The sequence below is a fragment of the Acipenser ruthenus genome, chromosome 19 (assembly GCF_902713425.1).
Source record: "Acipenser ruthenus chromosome 19, fAciRut3.2 maternal haplotype, whole genome shotgun sequence".
Taxonomy (NCBI): Eukaryota; Metazoa; Chordata; class Actinopteri; order Acipenseriformes; family Acipenseridae; genus Acipenser; species Acipenser ruthenus.
In genome coordinates, this window is record NC_081207.1 from 20,451,045 (window position 1) to 20,467,136 (window position 16,092).

General features: G+C 38.7%; 1 non-coding gene and 1 pseudogene across 1 annotated transcript; both read right to left on the reverse strand.

The window, feature by feature from the left end:
• Positions 1–7,762: 7,762 nt before the first annotated feature.
• Positions 7,763–7,836, reverse strand: trnat-agu (transfer RNA threonine (anticodon AGU)). Its single transcript has one exon. It is a non-coding gene; the product is annotated as a tRNA-Thr (tRNA).
• Positions 7,837–11,007: 3,171 nt separating this feature from the next.
• LOC117424466 (G patch domain-containing protein 1-like) overlaps positions 11,008–16,092 on the reverse strand; it is a 30,597-nt pseudogene continuing 25,512 nt past the window's right edge.

A 16,092-nucleotide genomic window follows, 5' to 3' on the forward strand; every position in this document is an offset into this window, starting at 1 on the left:
TCCTTTAATCCTGATTTCAAGAGTGACCTTCATACTGTTGATTTGATGGACAGAGCTCTGTTATAAGAAAGTAGAGTACAGTAATTACAATCATTTACAGCTCCATGCTCTGAAAAAAGAAAGAGACAGAACAGCATAGGAATTCGGTGTACTTGTAATTCAAGCAGTTTTAATTGCCTGACCTAGAAAGGGTACACAAGTCTGTTTTTTAGATGCATTATTTACGAGTGTTGTCACTTTAGTAGGCATTTACAGAAGCCACAGCATTGACTGAATACATTGGGATAAGCGGTAAAATAAAACCACTTCACATATTTGAGTAAATTGTTCCCCAAGGTCTGGCTTGTGGCCACATTGGTACTATACCAGTCTGTTTGCAATTATACATGATTCCCTTCACAGAATACTTACATTCAGATTTTAATCAGTATATTGCCCTAAACCCCAACAGAAACCATAGCAACCACAGCAATACCATAACTGGCAAAAAATAATTTAGAACAAATCTGACTCACTTGTTCTGATACGGTAGCACCATGTTTGTATGGTATTGCTACCATTGCTATGTCAAAATAAAAATGTTCCCACAGTGGTTCCATTCTGAAGTGCACCCCATTGTACCACTGGCCCTGATGCAAAAGCATTACAGTCGCTGTGCCTCTGTCTGTCTACATTGGCATTAAAGATAATTTGTTAAGGGTTCTGTGGCTATCTATGTATTTAGGTTTGGATGGGTTGTAAAACAACCGGGAACATGCTAATGGTATTTACAATGTATTTATGCTATTAAATGATAACCCCAAGCTGCTGTCAGCTCTGTAGTCATTATAAGCTTTAAAGTGCTTACCACAGTGATTCCCAGAGCACCCATTTTTACAGACACAATGGCAGCCTTCAGTGTTCAGGTATCCCTTGTTGTGGCAGATCTTTCCAGATCTTTGTGTTTGTTGTATTTCTGAAAGGAGCTAAGGTATGGAAATGTGTACATGTGAATCTACAGTGTGTGTCTGAGGATAGCCTCCTGAGATTCTCATTTTTGTCTGGGTCTCAGTGAACAGCAAGCACACAACAAATTGCAACAGCAGCTGAGGAGAACAGGTGGTCAGTGGGCGTCCTACGATCCCACAATCAAGCCACTTCCCTCTTTAAACCCAGCTACTCGAAAGCAGGTGTTGGAGAGCTGCCAGCCCCTGCAGGACAAAGGCCTGCCCTACAGGGCCAATGTGGTTGTTAATGACAGGAATTAAGGTGTTGAAGGGGAGTGGGACATTTTACTCTCCAGGGGAAATTACCAAGGATGTACAAGACGAGTTTTAACGTGTTTCTTTCAAAACTGCACATTTGATACCTATATAGCGAATGGAGTGGACAATGTAAGAAATGTATATCTATCATTTTTAATTTGTTTGCTGTTTTCATGTAAAAAAAAAAATAGGATTAATTTCCAGACATGCAAGTCAGGTTATTGCACTCTTAGTAGGACATTAAAAGCTATTCACAAAATTCACAAAACTTTGACTGTTTTAAGGAATGTTTTGTTAAGGACTGTTTTTTCACTCGATTCTTAAATCAAGTTGTCAGTTTTCTCGACTGTTTCAGAGAGGGTTTATTAGTTTATTTTAATTTTTCAAAGCCCTGTTTAACCTAAGAGAATGCTTACAAACACTGCTTAAACAAACATTCCTTAAAACAGTTTTCTGAATAGGGCCAGTATTGCAGTGAAAAACATGTTATTACTAATAGTATTAATTCTTTCCTGTTTCCTGTGTAATCCCATCCCTCAGCACAGGCACAACGGTAGTTTTTTCTGGTTCAGGATTCCAGAGTTTTTACACTGTAACAGACAATCTATAAAAATAAATAAATAAATACAAGTTTAATTGTGCCCCTTTTTAGCATTCAGATCACTATTTTTGTCCCCTGGTGAGAAAGCAGACATTGTATACAGTTCAGTTTGTTTACATCCCCTCAATGTGGTTTTAGCTTAAGCAACACAAGCTTCATGTCCCCTTGAAACCTGCCTGTCCCTGCATCCCCATAGCATGCTTCTGCTATTGCAGTATAGCTTTATTAAATGTGCAGCTTAGTGCTTCAGAAAGCTCTGTCTAAAATAAGGTGCTGGGATCCACTAAACCATGGGTTCCAGAACTGGTGGGCCTGGGTACCCAGTAGGGCTGCAAGATGTTTTCAAGGAGACCACAGCATAAACATAATATTTTCTCCCAAATGAACCAACACCTGACAAAGCACTGTCCCCCAGCCCATGGCATCAATTGCTTTAGTTGGATGCTGCTGTTAAGCGCTTGGAGTTACTCAGAATGACCTCAGCTCCATCGTACATTTATAATTCATTTCCAATGCTGTGCTAACAATGTATATTATTTAACAAGAAGGATGTGATTGTAATGGAACCAAACTTCCCATTGAGTGGATTCCCTGAGTGACAGCTCTGTCAGGATGTGATTGTAATGGAACCAAACTTCCCATTGAGTGGATTCCCTGAGTGACAGCTCTGTCAGGATGTGATTGTAATGGAACCAAACTTCCCATTGAGTGGATTCCCTGGGTGACAGCTCCATCAGGCTGTCGTGGGGGACCTTGAGCCAAGAACATTTGGGAACCTTCGAACTACAAAAGTTGAACTGACTGGAAAGTGTACAAACTGATTCTTACCACAGTTTCCACCAGGACACTCGAGAAATATTATTGTAAAAGTCATCATCACTGCTGGTATTTCAAGTCAATTGAATTTCACAATCTTACTGCACAATCCATCCTCACACCAGCCATGTCCAGAGTCGCACTTTGAGCAGGGCTTTCCCTTTATGTCCGGTACTTTTGGATCCAAGCCTTTGTTTCCCCTGCAGTAAAGATATATTTACTTTTCTTTATTACATTTTCTTCCGGGGGTCTGTCTAGATTTCCTTTTCTGGCAATATAAAGCTTTGGCTATGCACTAAGGAAAGAATATTTTAGAATTCCCCAATGGCATCCATTGCCCTCTAACCTAAAAAAACGGAAATTACTCACATAGGACCGTAGTTACAGACAACATAGGTAAACTTTCCAGGACATCTCGAGGCATTCAAATAGCCACAGCCCACGCACTGTGTTCTTACCCAAACAAGCTGCAAAGGAGACACAGTATGGTTCATCACAAGTTCATTAGTGTACAACAGTGCAGCCGTTTATTATAAGTTCATGAGGGGCTAAATATACATTTGTGCATATATAGTGTGACGAGAGCCCCTATTTCATCATGAAAGAACGTTTGCCAAGGGAATCAGTAATCAGTCTGAAGAATGGTGTGTGTGGGGGGGATCAGAGCACATTGAGAAATGTTTGAACTTTTGGAGGTGTTGACCAAAGGTATTAAATTGGTTTCTATGAAATGGTCCGTAGCCTTTTTAGTAAACAGGATAAAACAATGGAGGCTGTTCAACTCTTTTATTATCTATCAGGCCAAAAACAAGAAAAACCCTAAGTGTATTTTCCTACACTTTCCCTGGGCTACTCTAGTTTTATATAATATATTGCTGGAATATTTTTTCTTTGGTATTATATAGCCAACCTTAGGGCCTAGAGCCTTTTTGTCACCATGGCAACATGGCTCAGAGTACCTCAATGCCAGGGCAGGTTGATCCATGTTGTCACATTCTCTGTTCCCGGGCTTATGATGGAAATACAGCTTTGGCTATGCACTAAAGAAATAATATTTTGTCATTGAGTTATCAAACATAGTCTTGGCAGTTTTCTTGGAGCAATATCTCAAAAAGTGCAAACATTTCTCAACGTGCTCCTGTCTATCTCTCCTACTCACAATTAATACCTTCTTCACAGCTTAAATATGCTTCAAATCAGATTTGAAAATAGCTTGAATGCATGACCTATTTTCTGGCTTAACTTGTGGTCTAGAGGCTGATCCTATGCAAAACTGGATGGGGAAGCGAGGTATATGTACTGTACTTTATGTACCTGTGTATAGTCCACAGATGGGGCCAGTGTAACTGCTGCTTTCATAGTTATCTCTTCTCATCCCACCAAGCCTGTACTGCCTGCGCAGTCCGTGTTTCAACCTAAAAAGGAGACAGCATCATTGCTTATAGGGTGAATTCATTATGTCCAGCTCAGTGGATTTTTAAATGACTTATGTTCAAATAGAAATACCTTTTTTTCTTTTTTGTCTCCTAGTTTCTTAAAACGTTCAAGTGAAAAAAAAAATTGGTGCTATTTGGAATTTTCATCTCATGAAAAAAGTTTGTTTCCCTGTTCTGTCCTCTCGCCTTCGTCCTCTGCCCTCTCTCCGCCGCTGCTCCTCCAACCCCTCTAACCTCATCCCTCTGCCTCTCCCCCCCTCCCGCACACTCTCTGGTGCACTCTGGAACTGTCACTCTTCTGCTAACAAAGCTGATTTCATCTCTGCCTTTGCCTCCCACCTCTCTCTCGATTTCCTTGCTCTCACTGAAACCTGGCTGTCCCCTGATAACACTGTAACTCCTGCCGCCCTGTCCTCTACGTCCTGTCCCATACCCCGCGTCTCACTGGACGGGGAGGTGGGACTGGTCTTCTCCTCTCTCCCTCCTTACTCTTTTCTGTCCCCTCCGACCTCTCCTCACTCTCTGTTAACACCTTTGAATTTCATACTGTCCAACTAACCTCTCCCTGTCAACTCCTGCTAATTGTACTGTACCGTCCCCCTGGGCCTCTCGCTCACTTTCTAGGTGAACTCGACTATCTACTCTCCTCCCTCCCCTCTCTGTCTACCCCAACTGTCCTGTTAGGTGACTTCAACATCCATCTCTCCAACCCCAGCCACTCTGCTGGATTCCTCCCTCTCTTTCACTCCTTCGACTTCTGTCTCTCTCTATCCCCTCCTACCCACAAAGCTGGCCGTCAACTGGACCTCACCTTCTCCAGGGCCTGCTGCCCCTCCACCCTCTCTGTCACCCCCTCCACCCTCTCTGTCACCCCCCTGGACCTCTCTGATCACTATTTCATCTCTTTTTCTCTGTCTCTCCCCTCTCTCCCTGCTCCTCCTACCCCCACTGTCACCTCTCGCCGTAACCTCCGCTCTCTCTCCCCCTCTGTCCTTGCCTCCACTGCTCTCTCTCACCTCCCTCCTATCGACTCCTTCTCACAACTCTCCGTAGACTCTGCTACCTCCACCCTCTTCTCCTCCCTCACCTCCTCCCTCGACTACCTCTGTCCCCTCACCTCCCGACCTGCCCGCCCCTCCCCTCCCCAACCCTGGCTCTCCTCTGCGCTCCGCTCAGCAAGAATCACACTGAGATCTGCTGAAAAGAAATGGAAGAGAACCAAACTCCCTGCTGCCTTCGACCTTTACCGCACTCTCCTCTCCTCCTTCTCCTCTACTCTCTCCTCTGCTAAATGTGCTTATTTCCAATCTGTAATCCAAGCCTCCACTAACAACCCACGTAAACTATTCTCTACCTTCTCCTCCCTCCTAAACCCTCCCCCCCTCCTCCTCCCTCCTCTATCTCCTCTGATGACTTTGCCTCTTTCTTCTCTTCTAAAATCTCAGATATCCGTAAACTCTTTAACACCTCTCCCTCCCCCGCACCCCCTCCTGCTCCAACCCCTACACCCACTGCATCCCCTGCTAACTCACCCTCCTTCTCCACCTTCTTGCCCCTCTCAGACTCTGACCTCTCCTCCTTGCTCCAGGGTCACAAACCCACCACGTGTGCCCTGGACCCCCTCCCCACTCACCTCTTTCGAGCTGCTGCTCCTGCTCTACTTCCCTTCATCTCCTCCCTTCTCAACACCTCTCTCCTTTCTGGTCTCTTTCCCTCTGCCTTCAAAAAAGCCTCTATCATTCCCCTCCTCAAAAAACCTACCCTCGACCCCACCTCCCTCCAGAGCTACCGTCCTGTCCCTGACCACATTCCGGCGCCTCCTCAAGACTCACCTCTTCAGAAAGCACCTGTAGAACTCCTCTGTTTTTCCCCTGGGACACATATCACCCTTCCTTAAATGCGCTTTACTTGCTCTTATCTGCCCCCTATTTTACTGCATTAAATCCTGTACTTCAGAGTACTATAATCTGCCAAGTGTTTAATCTGTAGTATTTTGTATTTAATCATATCCTGATGTAACTATCACTGACACTGTTATCTGCTGTATTATTGAATTGTATTTTGTCACACTTGTACTTGCTTGAACCAAAGTCATTGTATTCATCATTGTATTTATCTTGCTCTTAATTGTATTTTTACTTGCACTGTGATTCTTGAAATGTATTTGTTTACGACTGTAAGTTGCCCTGGATAAGGGCGTCTGCTAAGAAATAAATAATAATAATAATAATAATAATAATAATAATAATAATAATAATAATAATAATAATAATAATAATAAAATAAAATACTGCCGGAAAACTTGCAAGCTGATTGGATAAAACACTACCTGAGACCTCAGTAGAACTGAACTGTTTTCCTCCATGGAAGATTCCAAAACTTTACAAATACCTATGTACCAGACTACTATACCTGTATTCAAATGCAGCCAATCTGGTCTATACAGTAGTTGCAGCACAAGCTGTTCACAATTAACACTAAAAGCTATTTACTACAAATCTCCATCAGTGCATTTGTTCTCAGATATTTAAATCAGGGGCTTTTAAGGAGTATAAAGTTGTTTACGAATCGGTTTTAAAATTGTTATTGTGATTTAGAGTATATAGCTTTGATTGTTTATTGAATTAAGGCGAGCAGGATTGGTGCTCGTGAATTTGTTCAGATTCTGTCCGATTCCATTAAAGGGAAGCTTCATGGTCTTAGTGGGTAGTTAAAATAGTGAAATTAAATTACACCTTTTACTTTCTGTAGAAATACTAAGAAGATTAATTTAAAGACCTGCTGGATGTACATCTGCTAACATTTCAGCCAAGTTGTCAAATGTTACTCAAATGTTCAGTTGCCATTACCAAACTGTTCATATGAAGTTTAAAAAAACAAAATAATTTTGAGGAACTGTGTGTGAGAATGTAAAATAACATTTACTAGTTTTATTTTAACAGACCGTTGTTAGTGGACATTATTAATGTCATTAACATTATTAAAATGTGGGCAGCAGTGTTGAGTAGTGGTTAGGGCTCTGGACTCTTGACCAGAGGTTGTGGGTCCAATCCCAGGTGGGGGACACTGCTGCTGTACCCATGAGCAACGTACTTTACCTAGATTGCTCCAGTAAAAAAAAAAAAAAAACTGTATAAATGGGTAATTGTGTATAAAAAAATGTAATTGTATGTAAAAATAATGTGATATCTTGTAACAATTGTAAGTTGCCCTGGATAAGGGTGTCTGCTAAGAAATAAATAATAATTAATAAACCATATCTACTTAATTATACTGCTCTTGTATACCTAAATACAGTTGTACAGTATTCATTTCTCCATCTCTAGCTTTAAAAACAAGCACAGCGACTCCTAGTGCCAGTCCTAGCAATCTGCAACGCCGTGAACAAAGGAATGGCAAGTATAAGATTGACTGAAAGGTAGGATACTATTAAAATGGCCGGTATTCGTATGGTATTGGTCGCCCAACTACTGTCAGTGTAAAAAAAAACCAGTATGTTTAATAAAAACACTATGTAAGACTTCTATTTACACAAATGTGCCATTAAGTTTAACTCTCAGAAACAAATAATTTGATTTTAACAATCAAATTGTACAATTATTAGTGCCAGTACATTGTTTCATTTTATTATTATTATTAATTACAAAAAGGAACTCCAAATAAAAAGGCATCGCTGGGATTCGAACCCAGGATCTCCTGTTTACTAGACAGGCGCTTTAACCATCTAAGCCACGACGCCGCTGTGAGCAAAAGCAGAAAAATGCGTTTATAACATAGTGACATAAGATGGCGCTAATTCATGATTTTGCGTGGAATTGTCAAGGAAATAAACTACTTTTGGCAGGATAAAAATTATATGAATGTGACCTTGGCGGGTTTTTTTTTATTAGCAAAAATGGTAGGCATTTCTATTTGAAGAATAATAATAATAATAATAATTCAATTATAATAAAATAAAGAAAGCACATCGGTATACAAATGAGCACGTTGTTTATAAAGCTGCAGTGTCCTTCACAACAACTCGTCTACTTCAGACAGTTGTTCAGGCCCGGCGTTAAGACCCGTCTAGTTTAGATTTAGTGCACCCCCGGTTTCAGATTCTAAATTGATATAAAAAAAATCTATGACAAATTATTAATCAAATTAAATTAAAGCACAACAATAATGATAATTAAAAAATGTCTATTTCTGGTGTTTGGAAACCCCTTTGTAGGGCCGCATTGTCGGATTGTTTACACGAGCGTCTGCTTTTTATATTCAGTATTGAATAGCACCGTGTAACAAATTTTTTATTTTTTTTTTGTTCCTGGGTAGTAAGTGTTATTTCCTAATTGCTTATGCTTCAAAAGTATAGAAAATGGCTATTATTCCCCACAAACTTTGCTTTTGTGACCAGGACAGTGATATTTTGAAATTTACCTATTTTCCAGTACATTCCAGATAGATTCAGTGCTGAGTAAAGTAGAGTAGAGTAACTTCTAGAACTTTCTAGAACTTTCCAGTAATATAAATAGTAGTATAAATACAGGGACCTTAAGCCCACCAGTTCAGTTTAGTTCCAGCTGTCTAAGTGGATACATATCTGCATTTTTCTGAGATGGCATCAAGGTCATAGGAGACTTCAAAATGGTGGCATTCCTGATGGGTCTCCAAGGCGGTTTTACCAAGTTTCCCTGCTATCTTTGCCTTTGGGACAGCAGGGACACCAAGGCGCACTACCACAGGCAGGACTGGCCACAGCAGACCGAGTTCTCTGTGGGGAGGAACAACGTCAAGTGGGAGCTACTGGTGGACCCCCGGAAGGTGCTGATGCCACCACTGCACATCAAATTGGGCCTTATGAAACAATTTGTCAGAGCTCTAGATAAGGAGTCGGCAGCCTTCAAGTACCTTCAAGACTTCTTCCCTAAGCTGTCTGAGGCAAAAGTCAAAGCCGGTGTCTTCGTCGGACCACAGATAAAGAAGATCCTGGAGTACAATGAATTCCCCAAGAAGCTCACTAGTAAGGAGAAAGCGTCTTGGAACAGCTTTGTCGCAGTGGTTCGGGGCTTCCTGGGCAATCACAAGGCCGAAAACTATGTGGAGCTGGTTGAGACTCTGGTGAAGAACTACGGCACAATGGGCTGTAGGATGTCCCTCAAAGTCCATATCCTTGATGCTCATCTTGATAAATTCAAGGAGAACATGGGAGCGTACTTGGAGGAGCAAGGCGAGCGCTTCCACCAGGATATACTGGACTTTGAACGGACAGCTACCAAGGACAGTATAACGAGAACGATGGGAGACTACATTTGGGGGCTGATTCATGAAAGTGATTTACAGTATAATCGTAAATCTCGAAAAACTACTCACTTCTAAATCTTTTGTAGTCATTTTTGTATTACTTTAGTATAAATACATGTTAATATGGATTCATATGTTGTTTTTTTCTGACTTTATGTGAACAAAAAGACACAAATTCGCCTGTTTTCTCATTGGAAATATGTAAATTTCAAAATATCACTGTCCTGGTCACAAAAGCAAAGTTTGTGGGGAATAATAGCCATTTTCTATACTTTTGAGGCATAAGCAATTAGGAAATAACACTTACTACCCAGGAACAAAAATTGTGTTACATAGTGTAGTCAGTTGAAAGTAAGCATTATATGTACATTCGTTACTTCTACAGTAATTTGGTGTGTGTGGGAATCTGTTTATTGCAATCTCTGTAGAGGGCAGGACAGTGATTGTATTCGTTTCAAGTGTTGCTCAGACATCACGCTGTTGCTAATGCAGTAATAACAATAATTTAAAAGAAAAAAAGAAAAAAAACACTTCGGGAAAAAGCTGTGGGAATTGGTGCTGTGTGGTTAGTTCATAATATTGAGGGATTCCCCGTGTGAGAATCAGCTTTGAAATAAGTGGCCCAAAACTATTTAACCCCTGAAATACCCCAGTTACTTATTCAATTTGCATTAAATGGATAACATGCCGATTTGCCATCAGTGCCATTTTTGCCCGCTGTTTTCAAAATCGTTATTGAGCCAGGACAAATACATATGGGTGACAGAGGGGTTCCACCTGTGTGAGAATCGGCTTTGAAATAAGTGGCACCAAACGATTTAACCCCGAAAATACCCCAGTTACTTATTCAATTTGTGTTACGGGATGCGAATAAGAAGCTGGCTGAATAAGAAACTGGCGAATAAGAAGCCGACTTCAGCGTCATACTTTGGACCCCATTTATCAACAAAAGCAAAGGGATTCCTATGCATTGGTTACACTTTGGTGCTGCTGGTCGTGGGGTACGTCTTGCTCACTAAAATATTTAAGGTTTTTGCAGAGTAGACGATAAACTATCTAGGGATACCTCGATATTTGGTGAGCATGGTGTCTAAGGGGTGTAAATGAGGCATCAAAAGACGTGCCCCCATGCGTTCTGTATTGGTTATAATGGTCTACACTTTGGGGTGCTGCTGCTCGTGGGGTACGATTTGCTCACTAAAAGCTTTTGTGTTTTTGCAAAGAGGAGATGATAACCTATCTAGGGATACCTAGATATTTAGCGAGCAAAGCGTCTAAGGGGGTAAATAGGGGCAAAATAAGATGGTAATATATGGGGATCCACTATGCTGCTGATAGACACTTTTTAATATTTTAGTTTTTCTTGAAAGAGGGAGCGGTAAACTGCTAAATAGTAGCAATATATTGAGCAGGATGTGCAAGTGAGTTAAAACACACAAAAAAGGACACGCTGCTTTGTCAACTATACCACCAATAAGGAACTGGGAATAAGTAACCAACTTCCAGGTGGGATTCTTTTGTTAAAAGTTAGAAAACAGGATTAAGATAATATATATATATATATATATTTTTTACACATTTTACTGACCACACAAGATCCAGTAAATAAAATTCACCTGTTGCCTTTATTTTGAAACAGTTAATAATTTTGAGGCAAATACAAAACAGTTTATTTCAATGTTGCATATACAGTCACATCTCTCTTTTGTGATGGAACTTGACAAGGAGTCGTTCGTTTGTCTGTATGCTACTCTTACAAGATTACTTATATAGAGAAAACCGCTTATACTGTTATGAAGAAACTTGGTTAAGGAAGCTGTCTGTCTCTGACACTTTTTCACATGTGGATTTACTATTAGTACTTTTTTTCTTACAATACTTACTGTACTTATGTATTTTTATAAAAGGACTGCTATTTGATAACTTATTGCATTTCATTATTTTTAGTGCAGATTTCATCCCTCTCCTTGTGGCCAACTTCATAATGGTGTTAAAGTGAAAGAAAATCAGGTAAAAGGGTGGTAAAAAGTAAGTATTATATCTTTAAAAACACAGACATGAATCATAATAGAATATACAGCAAAATGTACAGAATAAAATTGTATTAAGTGGTGACAGTCAGTGTCAAAGAGAAAGTGGCAGATGATATGTGGAAGGAGAGGATAGCCGGCAGAATACACATTTAGAAATAAACTCAGTCTTCCATCTGGTTCATTGAAAAAGGTTTTCCACATTCTTCACACTAAAGATCAAAAACAGAGAAACCGGGTTAATAGTGAGGAAGTGAAAGATTGGACAGTCATTTAGAAAGTCTATAGCCAAAAGATTGTGACCACTTACATTTAAAGTAACACTAAACAGAATGACTAGCATGAATAGTCTATCAGTTGTCCTCACTAAAAATTAGTAACAGAATTGTTGTGCACACATGGCAATACTATAATCACCTTTATTTCCCAAACCAGGACTAAGTACTAAACAGCTGACTACATTTTTTATGTTATAGTAAACTGAAAAAAAAAAACACTTATTTTGGTTTAGCCCCTTCTCTTGCAAGACTTAAATAAGAAGCACCAATGTCTTAGAAGACATGCACTTGCAGATTATCACCTGACATTATATTAATGCCAACCTTCACTATCTTTAATCCCTTTGCTTTTCGAGTCTCAATTACTGATGGGATGTGATCTGAATTCGATATTCCACAAGCGCACAGTAGAGTCCTGAAACACAAATTGATTTCCAACCATTAAGGAAAAAAAAAAAAAAAAACAAGGAATATTGACAATGTGTATCGCTAGCTGTTTGGGGTTGCAATTTCTGTCACAAGTGAATTTGTAGAGAGATTTTCCATTTACGAATCCACATGAGGGAAGGTTTCAAACACCCAGTGGTTATTTCTTACACCTAATTTCAAAGATTTTTCAAAAAACAGCCCCTCGGTTGAAAAAAGACTTTACTTTTAGGCTGAAATACTTAGCAATGTCCTCCTAGGTAAATCACGATGTTACTAATGCATCTAATGTATGACATGCTTATGTGGTTAAACTGGGATGATCAGAATAGGAAAGTGCAGTTATTTGTATTACATTACTCAGGTGTAATTAAAACCCACTTCTTGTTGTTTGGTCTGTGTAGTACTGTCTACCTTAGAGCTAGACAGAATCCACTGCTTGTCAGAATTTACGTGAACATCCGTCACCCAGTCTTCATGCCACTGAAAATTACAATAATTTACTGATAATAAAAAAAAGACTGACTTCCAATTTTATCCCTCAATCTGAGTACATCCACATTACTTAAATAAAACATGCCATAAAATACATTAAATATGCCCAATAAGGTAAGTCTAATACATTTTTACACTTGTTATTTGAACCTAAGCAACAAATGGTAGCAAGCTACTGAACCTACTGAAGCTACTGGAGGCGAGGGCCCAGCCTGGGAATCCTCTGTCTGGACTCATTAGGAGACTCGCCAGTGTGATGGGGGCGAATGTTGGTGGTAAATGATTCTCCATTACCAAAGTTTTTTTGTTTTTTTTTCTTAATTGAAAAACACAAAACAAAAAAAGTGAAACGTTGAGTAGATAAACAATGTGAATCTTTTAAAAGTCTAAAATGTGTTACTGTACCTTTAAAACAAGCTTTTAACATGCTCCTGCCATATCTCAGACTATTATGGTTTTATCATAGGAACCAGATACTAGAACAGATGCTGTAAGATAATAAAAAGAAACAGGTGTTGTTGATTTTCTCTGCTGTTTTATAACTGCTGCTAGCAGTAAAGTAAGGATATGCATCCGTGGTATAAGATAGCAAGGAAGTAGGGAGGTGAAAGCAGTAGAGAGGCTGGGAATGGGAATGAAGGAATGAGGTAAAACCAAATGAAGTTACAATATAACTGTAGGCTACACTATGTAACATGGAGGAACTTGCGACTAGTGTATCTGGGTGTCATATTTTCAGGTTTAAATTGTATTCTATTCTTTAAAAGAAATATGCATACACAGTTAAAAGGTTGAATCTGAATTTGCTTTAATGGGCTCTAAAACAAATCAACCTATAATATTTCTTCATAACTTCACTGACATATTGCAACAACATCAATCAGATGAGGCTTGTTAGTGTTAAGAAAAACAGTGGTCTATAATCTGTGTTAATACCCTCTGTGCAGGTTTTATTTCTTAATTAAAATTACCGGCAAGTACATTTGCATTTCTTTTTTTAGGGTTATGCCCTGCTTGAGTCGGTCACCTCCTGCAGTTTGTTTACAATTAGTTTTACCTGCCAAGTCGATGTTCTATACTTCAAAACACAGAATGCAAAAGCAGTCAAAAGAAGCATTTCTGACTGATGATCCGAGGGAAATTGCATTCTTTTACACAACCTTATCAAATGAACCGCAGGCACTATTCTTCAACATCAGCAAATCAAAACTCATTTTTTGTTAAGGACTGTTAACTTGTATTTCTTATTAATACACAAGTGCTACTGTTTAATTTAACTTTATAAAGTCTGTGTTCTAAAAACAAAATATCTGACATAAGTAAAACATTGCATCACCTGTAGCAATAAAATCATCAGAATACTAGTCAGTGGTCTAAAAAGCAAAGTATAATAAAAAAACGTCCTTTTTGATCACAAACAGTTTATATAAATCAAGTAGTTTTCATTCTCGTGTTGATTTAGTTAAGTGCTGTGAGCTACGTTTACTATATAAAATTAAAAACAATATTCCTAAAGCATCTTTCTTTCACTCTTGAATATTACCGGCAACATGCTGATGTTTTGTATTGCTGAGTGAATACAATTCCTCATAGTTGGCCGTTTATCCAATTGTTTATACATTACATTTGCTCTCATCTTGTGGTTTTGTTTAACAAGACTGCCTTTGGTAAATATCTTTTGTTTTTGTGTTTGAGAAAATAAAATCACAAGGATGCCGATTCAATAAAGTGGTGGATTTTGTATTGGAGAAAATCAAATGGAATGTAATGCAATTTTTTATTGCACTATGTGACAGATTCACTTTAAAATTGATTCTATTGAGGGCATTGCACCGTGCAATAAAGTGTGCATGGAGTGTGAACCTGGCTTACAGTCTTTAGAGAATACACAGGAGCTGATGTTGCCTAAATGACCCTTGTCCAGGGTCGCTGCTCCTTCAGTGCGAAACTGTCCCGTTTTGATGTCCCATAGTCGTAAGGTTTTATCCCATGAAGCAGTGCACAAGTAACGGTCATTTGGGCTGAAGCTGCAGTCTGAGATTACATTGCTATGGCTGCTGAAATTATATGAATTGGAAAATAGCATTACGTTTTAAAACACCGCAAAATGTGCTTACTAAGTAATCCACTGATATAAAAGTATCTGCAAATCTCTCTGCAACATATTATTAAGCATTAAAGAAGAGCATACAGTGTTCAGAACAAACTCATTCTATTGTTCACTATAGCTCATTATTCAACTGTAAAATAAAACCACACAGATACCCCTGCATATATACAAATAGCATCTCCCTCTTAAGTGTAGGAAACACAACCACAAGAATATCACCTGAATGACTCATGGTTGCATGAGTAATGAATATTAAATCGTGATGTATTGAAAAGGACACTGCAAGGATATATACGTGTACAGCATCACAGTTTTCTATGATTTTTTCAACCACCACTTTAACTCAGAATAAAGACAGCATGTCATTATTTATTAATAAAATAAATAAAAAAATAAATAAATAAATAAATAAATAAATAAATAAATAAATAATAATTTTAAAAAACTCGGTAGCTTAGCTGCACCATTTTGTTAATAACAAACAATTATTCTTAGCACACAAGCCTTAAAAAAATACTTGAAAAGGTGCACTGTGGCTACAGACTGTTAAAATAAAAATCCACTTTCAAATGTGGTGGTATTCCAATATATTGCATCATTCACAACCCCAGGAACTGGCAGAATCCCAGTGCCATTCAATTTAAAAAAAAAAAAAAAGGTTAAGTAGCAACATGAGCTATTCAACGTTGTTTTAAAAGAGGATTAAAGATGTCTGATAAAAGTTCAAAACAACGTTAATTTACACTGCAGACTTAAAACTACAACATGACTCACAGGTACAAAAACACTCAATGACAGAATAAGTAAAACAAACAAAGCTACAACAATCAAACTACTTAATTACCCTTCTACATTAACAGTTTTAAAGGTACAGTAACCAGGGTTTTTTTTTTTTATATAAGAGAAATATTACCACTTGTATAACATAACAGAATAACATAACAATTTTTTTGCTGTAGACTTTAGATTCACGTCAGGTGACGGGATGGCACAGTGTAGTGTTGGGTCAGGTACTTTTAACACAGGAAGTGATGTGAATGGGGGAGAAAACCTATATGCATGCAGTGTTGCAGAGGGACAAGTAGCTTCGACTGAGTCTAAGAGAACATTTTAAAAGATCAACAATGAAAACATTAAACAAAGCCTATATTAAGATGATCTCCAGCACTAGCTTGTTCCTACCTTTTATTAATAAAGACAGTCGTTCTTTTCGTTTCAAGATCCCAGAGTTATTTGGTCTTGTCAGAGGATACAGAAGCAACACTCTGGCTGTCAGGATCAATCCTACAGCAGGTTATTGTGCTTCTATGATGGTCTGGTAGAAAGGAAAATTAATTTAAAAATAGAATACATGTTCAATATACAGTCAATTA